The 17,510-nt window shown below is 38.4% G+C and overlaps 1 protein-coding gene and 16 non-coding genes across 18 annotated transcripts in view; 16 read left to right on the top strand and 1 right to left on the bottom strand.

The window, feature by feature from the left end:
- The window catches only part of ube3b (ubiquitin protein ligase E3B), a 100,700-nt gene that overhangs the window by 56,997 nt on the left and 26,193 nt on the right, over window positions 1-17,510 (bottom strand). The gene's annotated exons all lie outside the window — the stretch shown is intronic.
- Window positions 149-221, top strand: trnak-uuu (transfer RNA lysine (anticodon UUU)). Its single transcript has one exon. It is a non-coding gene; the product is annotated as a tRNA-Lys (tRNA).
- Window positions 625-697, top strand: trnak-uuu (transfer RNA lysine (anticodon UUU)). Its single transcript has one exon. It is a non-coding gene; the product is annotated as a tRNA-Lys (tRNA).
- Window positions 875-947, top strand: trnak-uuu (transfer RNA lysine (anticodon UUU)). Its single transcript has one exon. It is a non-coding gene; the product is annotated as a tRNA-Lys (tRNA).
- trnak-uuu (transfer RNA lysine (anticodon UUU)) lies at window positions 1,125-1,197 on the top strand. Its single transcript has one exon. It is a non-coding gene; the product is annotated as a tRNA-Lys (tRNA).
- trnak-uuu (transfer RNA lysine (anticodon UUU)) lies at window positions 1,370-1,442 on the top strand. The gene has a single exon. It is a non-coding gene; the product is annotated as a tRNA-Lys (tRNA).
- trnak-uuu (transfer RNA lysine (anticodon UUU)) lies at window positions 1,566-1,638 on the top strand. Its single transcript has one exon. It is a non-coding gene; the product is annotated as a tRNA-Lys (tRNA).
- On the top strand, window positions 2,058-2,130 carry trnak-uuu (transfer RNA lysine (anticodon UUU)). Its single transcript has one exon. It is a non-coding gene; the product is annotated as a tRNA-Lys (tRNA).
- Window positions 2,305-2,377, top strand: trnak-uuu (transfer RNA lysine (anticodon UUU)). Its single transcript has one exon. It is a non-coding gene; the product is annotated as a tRNA-Lys (tRNA).
- Window positions 3,639-3,711, top strand: trnak-uuu (transfer RNA lysine (anticodon UUU)). Its single transcript has one exon. It is a non-coding gene; the product is annotated as a tRNA-Lys (tRNA).
- trnak-uuu (transfer RNA lysine (anticodon UUU)) lies at window positions 3,883-3,955 on the top strand. Its single transcript has one exon. It is a non-coding gene; the product is annotated as a tRNA-Lys (tRNA).
- On the top strand, window positions 4,599-4,671 carry trnak-uuu (transfer RNA lysine (anticodon UUU)). The gene has a single exon. It is a non-coding gene; the product is annotated as a tRNA-Lys (tRNA).
- On the top strand, window positions 4,842-4,914 carry trnak-uuu (transfer RNA lysine (anticodon UUU)). Its single transcript has one exon. It is a non-coding gene; the product is annotated as a tRNA-Lys (tRNA).
- Window positions 5,085-5,157, top strand: trnak-uuu (transfer RNA lysine (anticodon UUU)). The gene has a single exon. It is a non-coding gene; the product is annotated as a tRNA-Lys (tRNA).
- On the top strand, window positions 5,335-5,407 carry trnak-uuu (transfer RNA lysine (anticodon UUU)). Its single transcript has one exon. It is a non-coding gene; the product is annotated as a tRNA-Lys (tRNA).
- trnak-uuu (transfer RNA lysine (anticodon UUU)) lies at window positions 5,826-5,898 on the top strand. Its single transcript has one exon. It is a non-coding gene; the product is annotated as a tRNA-Lys (tRNA).
- On the top strand, window positions 6,555-6,627 carry trnak-uuu (transfer RNA lysine (anticodon UUU)). The gene has a single exon. It is a non-coding gene; the product is annotated as a tRNA-Lys (tRNA).

The following is a 17,510-nucleotide window of genomic DNA, read 5'->3' as shown; positions in this document are numbered from 1 at the left end:
GAACACTTCTTGAAAGTAGAACTGTCATTTAAGTCCATCAATAAAACGACTCCAGATTTTCAAAAAGCCTCCCAAGTCCCTCCCAAACTCTACTACTCTGTGTTTTGTTTTTAGTTTGTAGGAGGACATTGAGAGTACTAAAGTCAGAGCCTGGATAGCTCAGTTGGTAGAGCATCAGACTTTTAATCTGAGGGTCCAGGGTTCAAGTCCCTGTTCAGGCATTGTTATTGATACAAAATAATGAAAACAAGAACAGTTCTTGAAAGTAGAACAGTCATTTAAGTCCATCAATAAAACGACTCCAGATTTTCAAAAAGTCTCCCAAGTCCCTCCCAAACTCTACTACTCTGTGTTTTGTTTTTAGTTTGTAGGAGGACACTAAAATGACTAAAGTCAGAGCCTGGATAGCTCAGTTGGTAGCGCATCAGACTTTTAATCTCAGGGTTCAGGCGTTGATATTGATACAAAATAATGAAACAAAGAACACGTCTTGAAAGTAGAACAGTCACTAAAGTCCAACAATAAAACTACTCCAGATTTTCAAAAAGTCTACCAAGTCTCTCCTTCTCTACTCGGTGTTTTGTTTTGAGTTTGTAGGAAGACACTGAGAATCCTCAACCCAGAGCCTGGATAGCTCAGTTGGTAGAGCATCAGACTTTTAATCTGAGGGTCCAGGGTTCAAGTCCCTGTTCAGGCGTTGTTATTGATACAAAATAATGAAAACAAGAACAGCTCTTGAAAGTAGAACAGTCATTTAAGTTCAACAATAAATCGACTCCAGATTTTCAAAAAGCCTCCCAAGTCCCTCCCAAAATCTACTACTCTGTGTTTTGTTTTTAGTTTGTAGGAGGACATTGAGAGTACTCACATCAGAGCCTGGATAGCTCAGTTGGTAGAGCATCAGACTTTTAATCTGAGGGTCCAGGGTTCAAGTCCCTGTTCAGGCGTTGTTATTGATACAAAATAATGAAAACAAGAACACTTCTTGAAAGTAGAACAGTCATTTAAGTCCATCAATAAAACGACTCCAGATTTTCAAAAAGCCTCCCAAGTCCCTCACAAACATTACTACTCTGTGTTTTTTTTTTAGTTTGTAGGAGGACACTGAGAGTTCTAAAGTCAGAGCCTGGATAGCTCAGTTGGTAGAGCATCAGACTTTTAATCTGAGGGTCCAGGGTTCAAGTCCCTGTTCAGGCGTTGTTATTGATACAAAATAATGAAAACAAGAACACTTCTTGAAAGTAGAACAGTCACTAAAGTCCATCAATAAAACTACTCCAGATTTTCAAAAAGTCTACCAAGTCTCTCGTTCACAACTCGGTGTTTTGTTTTGAGTTTGTAGGAAAACACTGAGAATACTAAAGTCAGATCCTGGATAGCTCAGTTGGTAGAGCATCAGACTTTTAATCTGATGGTCCAGGGTTCAAGTCCCTGTTCAGGCGTTATTGAGACAAAATACCAAAACAAAGAGCATTTCTTTAAAGTATAACAGTAATTGAAGTCTGTCAGTACTTCTGTGTTTTGTTTTTAGTTTGTAGGAAGACACTGAGAATTCTCAAGTCATAGCCTGGATAGCTCAGTTGGTAGAGCATCAGACTTTTAATCTGAGGGTCCAGGGTTCAAGTCCCTGTTCAGGCGTTGTTATTGATACAAAATAATGAAAACAAGAACACTTCTTGAAAGTAGAACTGTCATTTAAGTCCATCAATAAAACGACTCCAGATTTTCAAAAAGCCTCCCAAGTCCCTCCCAAACTCTACTACTCTGTGTTTTGTTTTTAATTTGTAGTAGGACACTAATATGACTGAAGTCAGAGCATGGATAGCTCAGTTGGTAGAGCATCAGACTTTTAATCTCAGGGTCCAGGGTTCAAGTCCCTGTTCTGGCGTTGTTATTGATACAAAATAATGAAACAAAGAACACGTCTTGAAAGTAGAACAGTCACTAAAGTCCAACAATAAAACTACTCCAGATTTTCAAAAAGTCTACCAAGTCTCTCCTTTACTCGGTGTTTTGTTTTGAGTTTGTAGGAAGACACTGAGAATCCTCACGCCAGAGCCTGGATAGCTCAGTTGGTAGAGCATCAGACTTTTAATCTGAGGGTCCAGGGTTCAAGTCCCTGTTCAGGCGTTGTTATTGATACAAAATAATGAAAACAAGAACAGTTCTTGAAAGTAGAACAGTCATTTAAGTCCATCAATAAAACGACTCCAGATTTTCAAAAAGCCTCCCAAGTCCCTCCCAAACTCTACTCTGTGTTTTGTTTTTAGTTTGTAGGAGGACACTAAAATGACTGAAGTCAGAGCGTGGATAGCTCAGTTGGTAGAGCATCAGACTTTTAATCTCAGGGTCCAGGGTTCAAGTCCCTGTTCAGGCGTTGATATTGATACAAAATAATGAAACAAAGAACATGTCTTGAAAGTAGAACAGTCACTAAAGTCCAACAATAAAACTACTCCAGATTTTCAAAAAGTCTACCAAGTCTCTCTCTACTCGGTGTTTTTTTTTTTTTTTTTCTTTTTTTTTTTTTAAAGAGCTCAGAATTGTTCATTCGGTAGTCTTACCGATTCAACGTCTTGTCATCATTGCTCTTTTTTTTTTTTTTTTTTTTTTTTTTTGTGTGTATGTGTGCGTGCGTTTGCGTGCGTGCGTTTGCGTGTGTGCGTTTGCGTGCGTTTGCGTGCGTGCGCGTGCGTGCGTGCAAATACGTATAAATTTATACTCATTCATTCACCTAAAACCTTATAAATATCCCATTACCCTTCGCCTTAACCAGGTACTTCAGAATCTTGCCAGAGTCGTGAGGTTTAAATGGTCAGACCAGAGAAAAGGTCAGAAAAAAAAATAAATAAAGAGAAAAGAAAGGTAAATCAAAGTGAAATCCAGCACCGACCAAACACTTCCTGCCTTCCCCATGATTACAAAATCAAAGTCTTACGCCAACCCCGGAAGCCTCTAAATTCCAGCAAATTTAGCGAGATCTCAAGAGCCCAGAGGAAAAACTAAAGAGAGGAAGGAGGGAAGGATCGATAAGGCAGAGTGAGATCCATAGAAGCCAGTACATCCAATCCATCAAAGTGAAGTCCAGCACCAACAAGACCCCTCCTGCGTGGTTACAAAACCAGAGTCTTATGCCAACCCCAGAAACCTCATACTTCTAATAAATTAAGATCTCAAGTGACCAGAGGAAAAACTAAAGAGAGGAAGGAGGGAAGGATAGATAAAGCAAAGTGAGAACCACAGACACCAGCACCAACTGATTCAAGGGGCTGTGGGAGGGAGAGGGTACTTCTGTTGAGTTTCAGTAGATGCTGGTGCGACGGATCTGGCATGCATAAGGACCACCACCAAAGAAAGAAGCCGTCAACCGCGGTCCAGCAAAGCGAGCACCCCCCCCCCGGAATCCCCAGGCCGCGGCAGCACCAAGGCCACCCCCAAGCCACCCGAGCGGACACCGGTCGGCGAGCCGACCCAGACACCCGGAACACCCCCGCCCCAGCCCCGGCCCACACCCCCGAGCCCAAGGCCGCAGAACGAGGCCCAGCGGGCCCCCACAGCGCCCCACCGGTCCCCAGCCCCCATCCCCCCACGGTGTTTTGTTTTGAGTGTAGGAAGACACTGAGAAGCCTCAAGTCAGAGCCCGAATAGCTCAGTTGGTAGAGCATCAGACTTTTAATCTGAGGGTCCAGGGTTCAAGTCCCTGTTCAGGCGTGGTTATTGATACAAAATAATGAAACAAAGAACACTTCTTGAAAGTAGAACAGTCATTTCAGTCCATCAATAAAACTACTCCAGACGTTCATAGTCTCCCAAGTCCAACCCAACTCTAATCGTTGTTTTGTTTTTAATTTGTAGTAGGACACTAAAATGACTGAAGTCAGAGCCTGGATAGCTCAGTTGGTAGAGCATCAGACTTTTAATCTGAGGGTCCAGGGTTCAAGTCCCTGTTCAGGCGTTGTTATTGATACAAAATAATGAAACAAAGAACACTTCTTGAAAGTAGAACAGTCATGTAAGTCCATCAATAAAACTACTCCAGACGTTCATAGTCTCCCAAGTCCAACCCAGTTCTACTCGTTGTTTTGTTTTTAATTTGTAGGAGGACACTAAAATTTCACAGCCTGGATAGCTCAGTTGGTAGAGCATCAGACTTTTAATCTCAGGGTCCAGGGTTCAAGTCGCTGTTCAGGCGTTGTTATTGATACAAAATAATGAAACAAAGAACACGTCTTGAAAGTAATACAGTCACTAAAGTCAAACAATAAAACTACTCCAGATTTTCAAAAAGTCTACCAAGTCTCTCCTTCTCTACTCGGTGTTTTGTTTTGAGTTTGTAAGAAGACACTGAGAATCCTCAAGTCAGAGTCAGGATTGCTCAGTTGGTAGAGCATCAGACTTTTAATCTGAGGGTCCAGGGTTCAAGTCCCTGTTCAGGCGTTGTTATTGATACAAAATAATGAAACAGTCATTAGAACAGTCATTTAAGTCCATCAATAAAACGACTCCAGATTTTCAAAAAGCCTCCCAAGTCCCTCACAAACATTACTCTGTGTTTTTTTTTTAGTTTGTAGGAGGACACTGAGAGTTCTAAAGTCAGAGCCTGGATAGCTCAGTTGGTAGAGCATCAGACATTTAATCTGAGGGTCCAGGGTTCAAGTCCCTGTTCAGGCGTTGTTATTGATACAAAATAATGGAACAAAGATCACGTCTTGAAAGTAGAGCAGTCACTAAAGTCCATCAATAAAACTACTCCAGATTTTCAAAAAGTCTACCAAGTCTCTCCTTTTCTACTCGGTGTTTTGTTTTGAGTGTAGGAAGACACTGAGAATCCTCCAGTCACAGCCTGGATAGCTCCGTTGGTAGAGCATCAGACTTTTAATCTGAGGGTCCAGGGTTCAAGTCCCTGTTCAGGCGTTGTTATTGATACAAAATAATGAAACAAAGAACACGTCTTGAAAGTAGAACAGTCACTAAAGTCCATCAATAAAACTACTCCAGATTTTCAAAAAGTCTACCAAGTCTCTCCTTTTCTACTCGGTGTTTTGTTTTGAGTGTAGGAAGACACTGAGAATCCTCCAGTCAGAGCCCGTATAGCTCAGTTGGTAGGGCATCAGACTTTTAATCTGAGGGTCCAGGGTTCAAGTCCCTGTTAAGGCGTTGTTATTGATACAAAATAATGAAAACAAGAACACTTCTTGAAAGTAGAACTGTAATTTAAGTCCATCAATAAAACGACTCCAGATTTTCAAAAAGCCTCCCATGTCCCTCCCAAACTCTACCACTCTGTGTTTTGTTTTTAGTTTGTAGGAGGACATTGAGAGTACTAAAGTCAGAGCCTGGATAGCTCAGTTGGTAGAGCATCAGACTTTTAATCTGAGGGTCCAGGGTTCAAGTCCCTGTTCAGGCGTTGTTATTGATACAAAATAATGAAAACAAGAACACTTCTTGAAAGTAGAACAGTCATTTAAGTCCATCAATAAAATGATTCCAGATTTTCAAAAAGTCTCCCAAGTCCCTCCCAAACTCTACTACTCTGTGTTTTGTTTTTAGTTTGTAGGAGGACACTAAAATGACTGAAGTCAGACCCTGGATAGCTCAGTTGGTAGAGCATCAGACTTTTAATCTCAGGGTCCAGGGCTCAAGTCCCTGTTCAGGCGTTGATATTGATACAAAATAATGAAACAAAGAACACGTCTTGAAAGTAGAACAGTCACTAAAGTCCAACAATAAAACTACTCCAGATTTTCAAAAAGTCCACCAAGTCTCTCTTCTACTCGGTGTTTTGTTTTGAGTGTAGGAAGACACTGAGAATCCTCAAGTCAAGAGCCCGGATAGCTCAGTTGGTAGAGCATCAGACTTTTAATCTGAGGGTCCAGGGTTCAAGTCCCTGTTCAGGCGTGGTTATTGATACAAAATAATGAAACAAAGAACACTTCTTGAAAGTAGAACAGTCATTTCAGTCCATCAATAAAACTACTCCAGACGTTCATAGTCTCCCAAGTCCAACCCAGCTCTAATCGTTGTTTTGTTTTTAATTTGTAGTAGGACACTAAAATCTCAAAGCCTGGATAGCTCAGTTGGTAGAGCATCAGACTTTTAATCTCAGGGTCCAGGGTTCAAGTCGCTGTTCAGGCGTTGTTATTGATACAAAATAATGAAACAAAGAACACGTCTTGAAAGTAAAACAGTCACTAAAGTCCAACAATAAAACTACTCCAGATTTTCAAAAAGTCTACCAAGTCTCTCCTTCTCTACTCGGTGTTTTGTTTTGAGTTTGTAAGAAGACACTGAGAACCCTCAAGTCAGAGTCAGGATTGCTCAGTTGGTAGAGCATCAGACTTTTAATCTGAGGGTCCAGGGTTCAAGTCCCTGTTCAGGCGTTGTTATTGATACAAAATAATGAAAACAAGAACACTTCTTGAAAGTAGAACAGTCATTTAAGTCCATCAATAAAACGACTCCAGATTTTCAAAAAGCCTCCCAAGTCCCTCACAAACATTACTCTGTGTTTTGTTTTTAGTTTGTAGGAGGACACTGAGAGTTCTAAAGTCAGAGCCTGGATAGCTCAGTTGGTAGAGCATCAGACTTTTAATCTGAGGGTCCAGGGTTCAAGTCCCTGTTCAGGCGTTGTTATTGATACAAAATAATGAAAACAAGAACACTTCTTGAAAGTAGAACAGTCATTTAAACAGAGTGACGCTTGACATGTTGGATATCAGAAGTTGCTACAGGTGACTAGGAAGGAACTACATTTCCCATCGCGAGATGCTGTGACTATCGCGTGACCGGTAGCGAGACTGGGAAAATCTAACATGGCGGCGCTCTGCTGCTAAAATAGAATTAGCTTTATATTTCTAATTAAACCCGAATTTAATGATTAGATAAATTCGATTTTTTTCTTTTCTAAGAAAGATCGGAAATATTATCCAGTGTGGACGACCTCGAACGTTTTATTGACGATTATTTTTATAGCTGCGCGATGGATGATCTGGCGGCTAGTCGGGATAATCCTTCGAAAAAAAAAAGGAAAAATGACTCGTCAACAGACACGGACGATTTAGCAACCGCCGACGTATCGGTGAGTATGCTGGATTCCATAAATAAAAAACTTGACGTCCTCTGTCTTATCCGCGAGGACGTCAAAGAATTAAAGGCAAGTTTGGAATTCGTTAGCCAACAGGTAAGCGATCTCCAACGCGATAACTCCGAGCTACGCTCCTCTCTCGTCGCTGTCACAGCCGAGTTGGAGACGATTAAAAAGGAAAATAAAATGCTAAAGGAAACGGTCTTAGATGTTCAATCCCGTAGTATGCGGGAAAATCTAATATTCTCAGGTATATCCGAAAATTCTCCAGATAATCCAGAGAGTGAGATAAAAAAATTCATGACGGTTCCGGTAACGTCATCGGCAAGTATGGCTGCCTAGAGCGATAGCTCCCCTGAGAAACAACTGATTTCGCCCCATAACCAGTCAAGGAAGAAAGAAACTCGATTAAACTTACTTAAGAAAGTGGGGCGAATATGGGGAGAAAGGAAGCAAGCAAGAAAGGCACTGCAGAAGAGCCTGAAACCGGAGCATGCACTCCGGCACTGGAAGCTAAAGCTAATGTTAGCACTAGAGCGACGGATGACATGGGCCTCGCTAAAATCTTGGACGAGATACGCGACTTTCGTAAAGATGTGAAACAACAATTAAATGACATTAAAAGCGATCTGGCTAATGTCAGCCAAAGAATTACGGAAGTGGAAAGTTGCGTTGAAGTCATGGACGATCGCGTTCAGGTGGTGGAATCTACGCTTGGAAAGTTGCTAAAAGTGATTAGCCAGCATGAGAACAAGCTACTCGACCAAGAGGGGAGGTCCAGAAGAGAAAACCTCCGCATCTATAATGTCCCCGAGGGTGCTGAGGGTTCGTCAATGACAGATTTTGTGGAGAGAATGCTTCGTGATACTTTGGAGATCCCCCAAACAACATCGCTGGATATTGAAAGGGCGCACCGCGCACCGGTTCCGCGACCCTCGGATACGTCCGGTGACAAGCCACGATCCATAGTCATCAAATTCCTTCGGTACAAAACCAAAGAGGACGTAATACGTAAAGCTTGGGGAAAGGGAAGGATGTGTTGGAACGGAAGGCCAATCTATTTTGATCATGATTATCCATCGGCGATCCTGGAAAAGCGCAAGGATTACATTGAAGCGAAGCGAGTATTGAAGCAGAAGAAGATCCGCTTCCAGACACCGTTCCCGGCAAGGATGCGTGTATTCTACGAGGATGGGACCCGGCTGTATCAGTCTGCGGAGGAGGCGACGAGGGACATGAAGGAGAGAGGGCTGCCCGTCAACGTGGTCAAACCAAAGGAGAGCTTGACGGAGCTGCTGTCCCGTACAGCCTGGGAAGTTTCGAGAGGAGCGACTCAACGGGGAGCGGTGGAAGAGCGACAGCGGAGCATTAAGGAGAGATTGCAAGGCTTCAGGAGACAACCACAGAGCCGTCAGGAAGAACTTTGACTCAATTATTGGCGAACAAGTTGGAAATGTCGGTAAGCAGAGAACGTAGGGAGGGGAGAGAGAAAAGAAAAAAAAAAAAAAAAAAAAAAAAACTGTGCCTGACTTGAGCTGTCCTTTTATCCCCCGATAAGTCTGAATATATTTATGGGAGACTTACAATACGTATTTTTTTTTCTCTAATTCTCCTATAGGCTGCCGAGAAGGCCCTCAATTAGTAGATAGGATGTGCCTTCTCCCACAGCTAGAAATTCAGTCTAGTTGTGTGCAGGGTCATTTGTTAAAGACCCCTACCTTGGGATCACAATATTTTGTTTTTGTGTTTGATTATGTTATACAGTTCTGGTTTGTTCAGGGAGTTGAAATATTGTTTTTCATTGCCAAGTTTATTGTCATGCTATTAATGCACAAAAAATGACCAGTGGGGAAGTAAAATTGGTTTCATTCAACGTCAATGGGCTATTGAACCCAGTAAAAAGAAGTAAAGTTTTGACTAAAATGAAAAGAGAACAGGCCCAAGTGGTATATTTGCAGGAAACCCACTTAAAAGATGATGAACATTTGAAGCTAAAAAGAATGGGATTTAATCAGCTGTTTTTCTCCTCTTATAAATCAGGCCACAGAAGAGGAACAGCAATCCTCATATCAAATAAGCTGAATTTTGATAAAGTATACGAAATGGCAGATAAGGAAGGAAGATTTGTGTTGGTAAGAGGTATGATAAATGGCAGTCCGATTACTCTCCTAAATGTCTATGCACCACCTGGTAGTAATTTTGATTTTTTTCTGAAAATTACAAATATTATGGTGACGAAAACGGAAGGTCTGCTGATCTGTGGGGGGGATCTGAATATACACTTACAACCAAGGTTAGATTCCTCCTCCAGTAAAAGTTATGACGCAAAGGTATTGTACAAGAAGGTGAATAAGCTTTTTCTGGAGGCGGGTCTCATTGATATTTGGAGGGAGTTTTTCCCTAATAGGAGGGACTACACGCATTTCTCCGCCCCTCATTGCTTATATACGAGAATTGATTACTTCCTCACATTTGGAAAAGACAAAGATAAGATAATTACGGTTGATATTGGTACAATGGACTTAAGTGATCATGCACCTGTATATTTATCTGTTGATTTGAACCTTCAACCCAAGAGCAACTCATGGAAATTTAATGCTAGCCTACTTAATGATCCTTTATTTAAGAGGAAAATTAGGGAAGAAATAAACCATTATATGGATATTAATGATAATGGAGAGGTTATCCCCCCTATTTTGTGGGATGCTTTGAAGGCTGTTTTGAGGGGGAAAATCATAGCAATATCTTCTTATAAAAAAAAAAGAGAGAAATAAAACACTTCAAGAATTGCAAAATAAATTGAAGGAATTAGAAACACTACACAAGGTAAACCCTATACAGAATGTTCTACAAGAAATTAAAGTGATCAGAAATGAACTTGACAATTTGGCCACACAGGACATACAGAAAAAATTGATGTTCTTAAAACAACGATATTATGACGGTGGGTCTAAATCTATGAAAATATTAGCATGGAAGTTAAGGAAAAAAACAGCAGAAAATACTATTCATCAAATAAGGGACCCAAGGACGAAACAGATTAAATATAAATTGAGCGAAATACAAGATGCCTTTGAAGCATTCTACGAAACTTTGTACGCTAGAGTTCCAGGTGGTAGTGAAATACAAATTGATACATTTCTGGACTCTCTAAGGTTGCCTACCTTGACTGAAGAACAGAACAAAGTGATGACGGATGACATAACAGAAGGCGAGCTGAAAATGGCAATCAATAGACTGAAATTGGGCAAGTCCCCAGGTTTGGATGGCTACGGAGCAGACTGGTATAGAGAATTTAGTGATGTGCTAACTCCTATTTTGCTTCGTACAATGAACTGGACTTTGAAAAAAGCACAAACACCACCTAGTTGGAGAGAAGCGGTAATCTCGGCTATACCAAAAGAGGGAAGAGATAAGAGGGAATGTGCATCATATAGGCCAATATCGGTTCTTAATATTGATTACAGATTATTTACTTCAATAATGGCGAGACGATTAGAGAAGTTTCTACCTATGCTAATACATAACGACCAGACAGGTTTTATACGTCGTCGACAAACACTGGACAATATACGTAGGACGCTACATGTTGTGGATTATATACAAAAAAATAATATTGAAGCAATGGTAATTAGTGTGGATGCTGAAAAGGCATTTGATTCAGTGAATTGGGGCTTTCTTTACAAGGTTCTTCATAAATTTGGTTTTCATAATGATACGATAAAAATTATACGGGCGCTGTATACCAACCCAACAGCGAGGGTCAAAGTCAATGGTTATCTTTCTCACAGTTTTATTTTAGAGAGGGGCTCAAGGCAGGGGTGTGCATGGTCACCATTACTTTTTGCACTTTACCTAGAGCCATTAGCCCAACACATTAGACAGAACAGAGACATTCGAGGGATTGTCATCAATGGGATAGAACATAAATTGGCGTGTTATGCTGATGATATTTTGGTTTATTTGGGAAATCCAACTCAATCACTACCCAAGATTATGCAATCATTTGAGCAATTTGGTTTACTGTCTGGATATAAAATTAATGTGCAGAAAACTCAACTGCTTACATATAATTATGACCCCCCCACACATATTAAGGATAACTATCCTCTTGCATGGCAAACAAAATCTCTGAAATACTTGGGAATTATTTTGCCAAAAGAACTGAATAGACTGTCCGTGGTCAATTATCTACCTCTTCAAAATAGGCTCAAGGAAGATGTAGGAAGGTGGAACTTAATCCCCTTCTTTACTTTTAGTTCAAGAATTGAATCAATCAAGATGAACATACTTCCGAGATTCCTATACTTGTTCCAGACCCTGCCAACAGAATTGAGTCAAAATCAGTTCAATGAATGGGACAAAATGTTACTGAAGTATATATGGCAGAATAAGAGACCTCGAGTTCGTCTCAAAACCTTGCAGCTGTCTAAGGAGAAGGGGGGATGGGGACTACCATCACTCAGGGAATATTATTGTGCATCTCAAATGAAAGCAATGGTGTACTGGTGTGACCCGACATATGATGCACAGTGGAAGAGAATGGAAGAGGGTGTGGTTCCGATCCCCATACAAGCCATCCTTGCTGACAGACAAATTCAAAATTATATAGATGCTATAGACAATCCGTGGGTTAAATTAACCCTCAAAGTTTGGAAGATGACTTTAAAACGATATGATCTAGGTAAGGAAATTGTGGCTCTGAAATGGTGTGCATATGATTCAGATTTTATGCCCAACAAATCTGACATTGGATTTAAAAATTGGACAACAAGAGGGATAACGGCTCTATGTAAGATAATGAATGGTGGTCAGCTGCTTGGTTTTGAGGCACTCCGGCAAAACTATGGTCTTGAAAAACAAGATTTCTACCGATACCTACAGATGAGACATTATGTTGAAACAAAACTGAAGGAGGCGAGAGGTGTACAAGTGGATTTGATAGGCATGTTTAGAAAAGTTTATGATTCAAAAATTGAAGGCAAGATTATTTCAGGCATATATAAGGCTCTTTCTAATCTTAAACCATATTCTACATCTTATATTAAAAATAAGTGGGAAACAGAGGGGGAGCTTAACATTACGGAGGAGGAATGGACAATGATATGGAGGTATCAATGGAAATGCACCAGCTCGTTAAGCTGGAAAGAGTTTGGTTGGAAAGGGTTGATAAGATATTTTATCACACCTGAGCAAAAATCCCACTATGATAATAATCCCCCGACTTGTTGGAGAAATTGTGGCAATCGCAATGCAAACCACTACCACGTGTTCTGGAACTGCTCTTTTATTAAAGTCTATTGGGAGGAAATTCACAAGGCATTACAGAATATATTTAAACGTGTAATATTCTCTGAGATTAAATTTTTGTGGTTTGGACATATCCCTCAGGACTGGTTGAAAAAAGACAAACAATTGGTTAGCATTTTGTTGGTTGCTAGTAAAAAGGCTCTAACTAGGAAGTGGTTGACACAAGAAACCCCAACGCTAAATGAGTGGATTGACATCACTATGGATATTTACAAAATGGAAAAAATAACGGCATACGTCAATCATAGAAGTGGACAATTTATTTCCTGCTGGGAGAAGTGGATTCATTTTGTAAAACCCCTTAGGCTGGACTTTAATTTTGACAATGATTGAATGAGTCTGAAAAAGACATTACTCCCTATTTGTTTTTTGTTTTTTTGTTTTTTTTTTGTTTTTTGTTTGTTTTTTCTTTTAATAGTTTTATAGCGACAACTTATTGAGTATAAGTATGTATAGGTGTTTCGTTTGGTATGTGATTCAGATCTGCATTACGAAGACAGATGTTTTGTACATATGGAGTGTGATTCAAACGTTTTGATTTCTGTTTATTTTCTGTGTTAAAGAATTCAATAAAAAGTTCATTACAAAAAAAAAAAAAAAATTCATGACATCATCGCTAAAGATCCCACAGGAGACGGTAAATAATATCTCTTTTCACCGTGTACACCGGCTCGGAGCTCGTAAGGGCAATAAGCCCCGTCCTATTATTGCTAAGTTCGAACATTTTAAACATAAAGAATTGGTAAAAAGTAAAGGACGGGAGCTCAAAGGGACATCTTTCGGGATGAATGATCAATTCCCAAGAGAGATAAACGAGCGGCGAAAAGTACTGTTTCCTATAATGAAACAAAATAGACAGGAGGGTAAACGGACTTCGATGGTCGTTATATATCGACGGCCAGCTATTCCGAAACCCAACCTCGACCCCTTGGCTGTTCTAACTGACAATTGGTAGAGCCAAGCATTGTGTGATTATTTGACGTATGTATATGTATATGTATGTGTATGTATATGTGTATATATGTATATATATATGTATATGTATATGTATGTATATGTATATGTATGGATAATGGGTTACGAAATAGAATATGAATTTATATTATGCATAGGCTATATAGTAATAATAATACTAATAATAATAATAATAATAATAATAATAATAATATAAAAATATATTCTTAAAAAAATAATAATAATAATAATAATAATAATCTCGCTTAGGTCACCATTTACTGGTGTATTGTTATGTTGAATCCCCCACAGATTTCCTTCACACTCACTTCCCCCCACGTTTCTTCACTATTATACTTATCTACTTGCTATCTCTCTCTTTATATAAATTATATAAATTGCCTAATTACTCTTTTGCTATCCTACAATATGTTAATATTAATAAGCAGCTTATATAGATGTATACATAAGACTGAGTCTATATTGCTTGTATGCAGAAATTAGTTCTGGTCTCCTGGAATGTGTGTGGCGCTCGCTCCCAGGCAAAAAGAATAAAAATTTTAGACCATCTCTCAAAATTTAAGGCAGATATTTGTCTCCTACAAGAAACCCACTTACAAAAATCAGAAGAAAAATTATTTATAGATAAAAATTTTAGTCAAGTTTACTCTGCCTCCTATAATAGTAGACAAAGAGGTGTCTCTATACTTATACATAAGAATTTATTCTTTACTCTAAATAATATAGTAACAGATTTAGAGGGCCGATATATTATTATCCAGGTAACTATATTTAATAAAGTATATACAATTGGTAATTTATATGCCCCAAATAATGATGACCCTGATTTTTTCCATGAATTTTTCTCTCGGTTACTCGATTTAGCAACAAATTCTACTATTATTATTGGAGGTGATTTTAACACGGTCTTGAACCCGTTAATAGATCGTTCTAATAATACGATATATACAAGGCGATTACGATCCGCTAAAGTAATAGATGAATATATGGAGGATTTTGGCCTCAGCGATGGCTGGAGACTTCAAAACCCAACTAAGAAGGAATTTACTTTCTTGATTTTTTCCTTACAAATAATTCTATTGTTGATAAAACTGCTATAAAAATACATTCTATAATTATAAGTGATCATGCACCAGTCTCCCTCACTCTACAAATTGACTCTACCTTTAAACCTCCCCCGATATGGCGTTTTAACATCTCATTACTGAAAGACGTAGAGTTTGATAAAATTATTAGAAGGGAGTGGGCAGATTTTTGGGAAATAAATGACTCTCCAAATATATCTCCATCTCTTCTCTGGGAAGCAGGGAAAGCGGTAATTAGAGGGAAAATTATATCATATTCAACTTATAAAAAGAAACAGGATCAAAAATTAGAAAAATACCTGGAAGATAAAATTAAACAACTAACGGATGAATATGTATTAAACCCAAATAATCAAATATGGATAGAACTACAGAATATAAAAATACAGTTAGATAACATGTTATCTAAAAAGACAGAGTTTATAATACAACAGTTGAGATATAATAATTTTGAACATAATAATAAATCAGGTAAATTCCTGGCAAATCAACTTCAACGGAATCGGGAAAAATCTCTTATAACGGCTATTAAAGATATAAATGGTGAATGCACACAATCACCAGAAGAAATTAACCATATTTTTTATAACTATTATCGAAATCTATACACAGAAATTAATAGACCTAACCCTGAATATATTGAGGAATTCCTAAACAGCTTAAATATACCTCAGTTATCTATTGAACATAAAGATATTCTCGATACCCCGCTTACTATAGATGAGTTGTATCGTGCTTTAGACAGTATGCCTAATGGCAGAGCACCTGGTCCAGACGGCTTTCCGGCTATATTTTTTAAACATTTCTGGTTAATGTTTGCTCCATTATTTCTAAGAGTAGTAACTGAAATTAAAAGTAAAGGTGATATACGTCAAGATATGAATATAGCAGCAATTAAACTTTTATTAAAGCCAGAAAAAGACCCTACCCTCCCGTCAAGTTACCGACCGATATCACTAATTAATACCGATATTAAAATTATCGCTAAGGCCTTGGCATCTCGATTAGAGACGGTAATCTCGACAATTATTCATAGTGATCAAACAGGTTTTATTAAAGGTCGTCATTCTACTAATAATATTAGGAGACTCTAACTTGATTAGTATGTCACAGCGGTATGATAAAAAGGCAGTTGTTATTTCGCTGGATGCAGAAAAAGCATTCGATAAAGTTAACTGGTCCTTCCTCTTTGCTGTCTTAAATAAATTCGGCTTCGGGGAGTCATTCATTCAATGGGTCTCAATATTATATGATTCTCCTAAAGCTACAGTTACTACTAATGGGATTACATCACAGAGTTTTACTTTACAAAGGGGAACAAGACAAGGGTGCCCAATTTCTCCTTTATTATTTGCTATATTTATTGAGCCGCTTGCATTAGCTATACGTCAGGATAGACGGATCCAAGGAATCCACTCCGGGACAATAGAACATAAAATTAATCTATATGCCGATGATATATTACTCTATTTAGAAGAACCTGCTATCTCGCTAGGGGAAGCATTTAAATTAATAACTAAATTCTCTCACTTATCAGATTACTCTATTAACTGGACAAAATCAACATTATTACCTATTACAGAAAATTCATGGAATCCTACAAGTCAGGATCCACACTACTCCTTTCCTACAGGTAATTTAAAATACTTAGGTGTTAAAATTTCACCTAAGTTAACTGAATTAACTTCTTTAAATTTTTCACCATTATTGGATAGTATCCGTAGTGACCTGGAGCGCTGGAATAATCTTCCGATCTCTTTAATAGGACGGATAGCTACTATAAAAATGAAAGTTTTACCAAAGATTAATTATTTATTTTCAATGATTCCATTTAAACCTACGTCTAACTGGTTCCAATCGCTGGACTCTGCTATCATAAAATTCTATTGGAATAAAAAAAAAGCCAAAATTAGTCTATCTACTCTTCAGGAAAGTAAATCTAAAGGAGGTTTAGAGGCACCAAACTTTATGTACTATTATTTAGCTAATCAACTACAATATCTTGTGCTATGGACACAACCCAACAGAGATACTAACTGTTGGTTGGAATTGGAGCAGAAGGATTGTAATAATCTTAGACTGTCAGATTTACTCTTTATTACAAAATCAATAAGACGACATAATTGTTTTAAAAACCCAATGATAGCCGCCACCCTGACTGCCTGGTGGAAGGCATTAGAAATTACAAACTCCCAATTGGCGCCCTGTGGGCTCTCTCCCATTTGGCATAACCCCGACTTTCAACTTAATAATCAGTCGTTCCATTTAAGCTTATGGGAGCAGAAAGGAATTACACACCTTCATCATCTTTTCTCAGATAATAAGTTTATATCGTATACAAACTTGGTCCAGAAATATGAAATAAAAAAGGGAAATTTCTTACATTATCTGCAAGTTAAAAATATGGTTAAGATACAAATCCCAACACTTCAGGATACGCTCCAACTGCCTGTCTTAGCTAAAGATATTATAAAGCTTTCTCCAACAACAATAAAGAAAATATCAAAAATATATAAGTTATTTTTATACACAAATAAAACGTATTTACCGACTTTAAAATGGGAAAAAGACTTGTCTATAGTTCCGGAACCAGACTTTTGGACCCAAATCTGTGAAAATGTATTTAAAATGACCAAACAGACAAATTTGCAACTTATCCAATATAAGATACTTCATAGAACATATATTACACAATATATGATGAAAAAAATGGGACTCTCTGACTCCGACATTTGTCTCCAGTGCTCACAAAACACTGCCGATACTTATCTTCATGCTTTATGGTCATGTACTCCAGTGCTGCATTTCTGGACTAAAATCTTGGAAAAGCTCGCTGATATATTAAACTGTAGGCTTCCTTTATCTCCAAGATTGTGTTTACTAGGTGACTTAACAATAACTGAGCTACCATGTAAACAATCTCAATCTATATTTATAGCCCTTACTATTGCTAAAAAAATAATCCTTGTCAATTGGAAAAATAAACAATCTCTAAATATCGACCACTGGTTAAACTTACTAATAAATTATATCTCAATGGAAAAAATCTCTGCCTT

Source organism: Festucalex cinctus, chromosome 5 (assembly GCF_051991245.1).
Source record: "Festucalex cinctus isolate MCC-2025b chromosome 5, RoL_Fcin_1.0, whole genome shotgun sequence".
In the NCBI taxonomy this organism is placed as follows: domain Eukaryota; kingdom Metazoa; phylum Chordata; class Actinopteri; order Syngnathiformes; family Syngnathidae; genus Festucalex; species Festucalex cinctus.
Note: the sequence above shows the minus strand (reverse complement) of the source record. Positions and strands in the feature narration are given on the sequence as shown.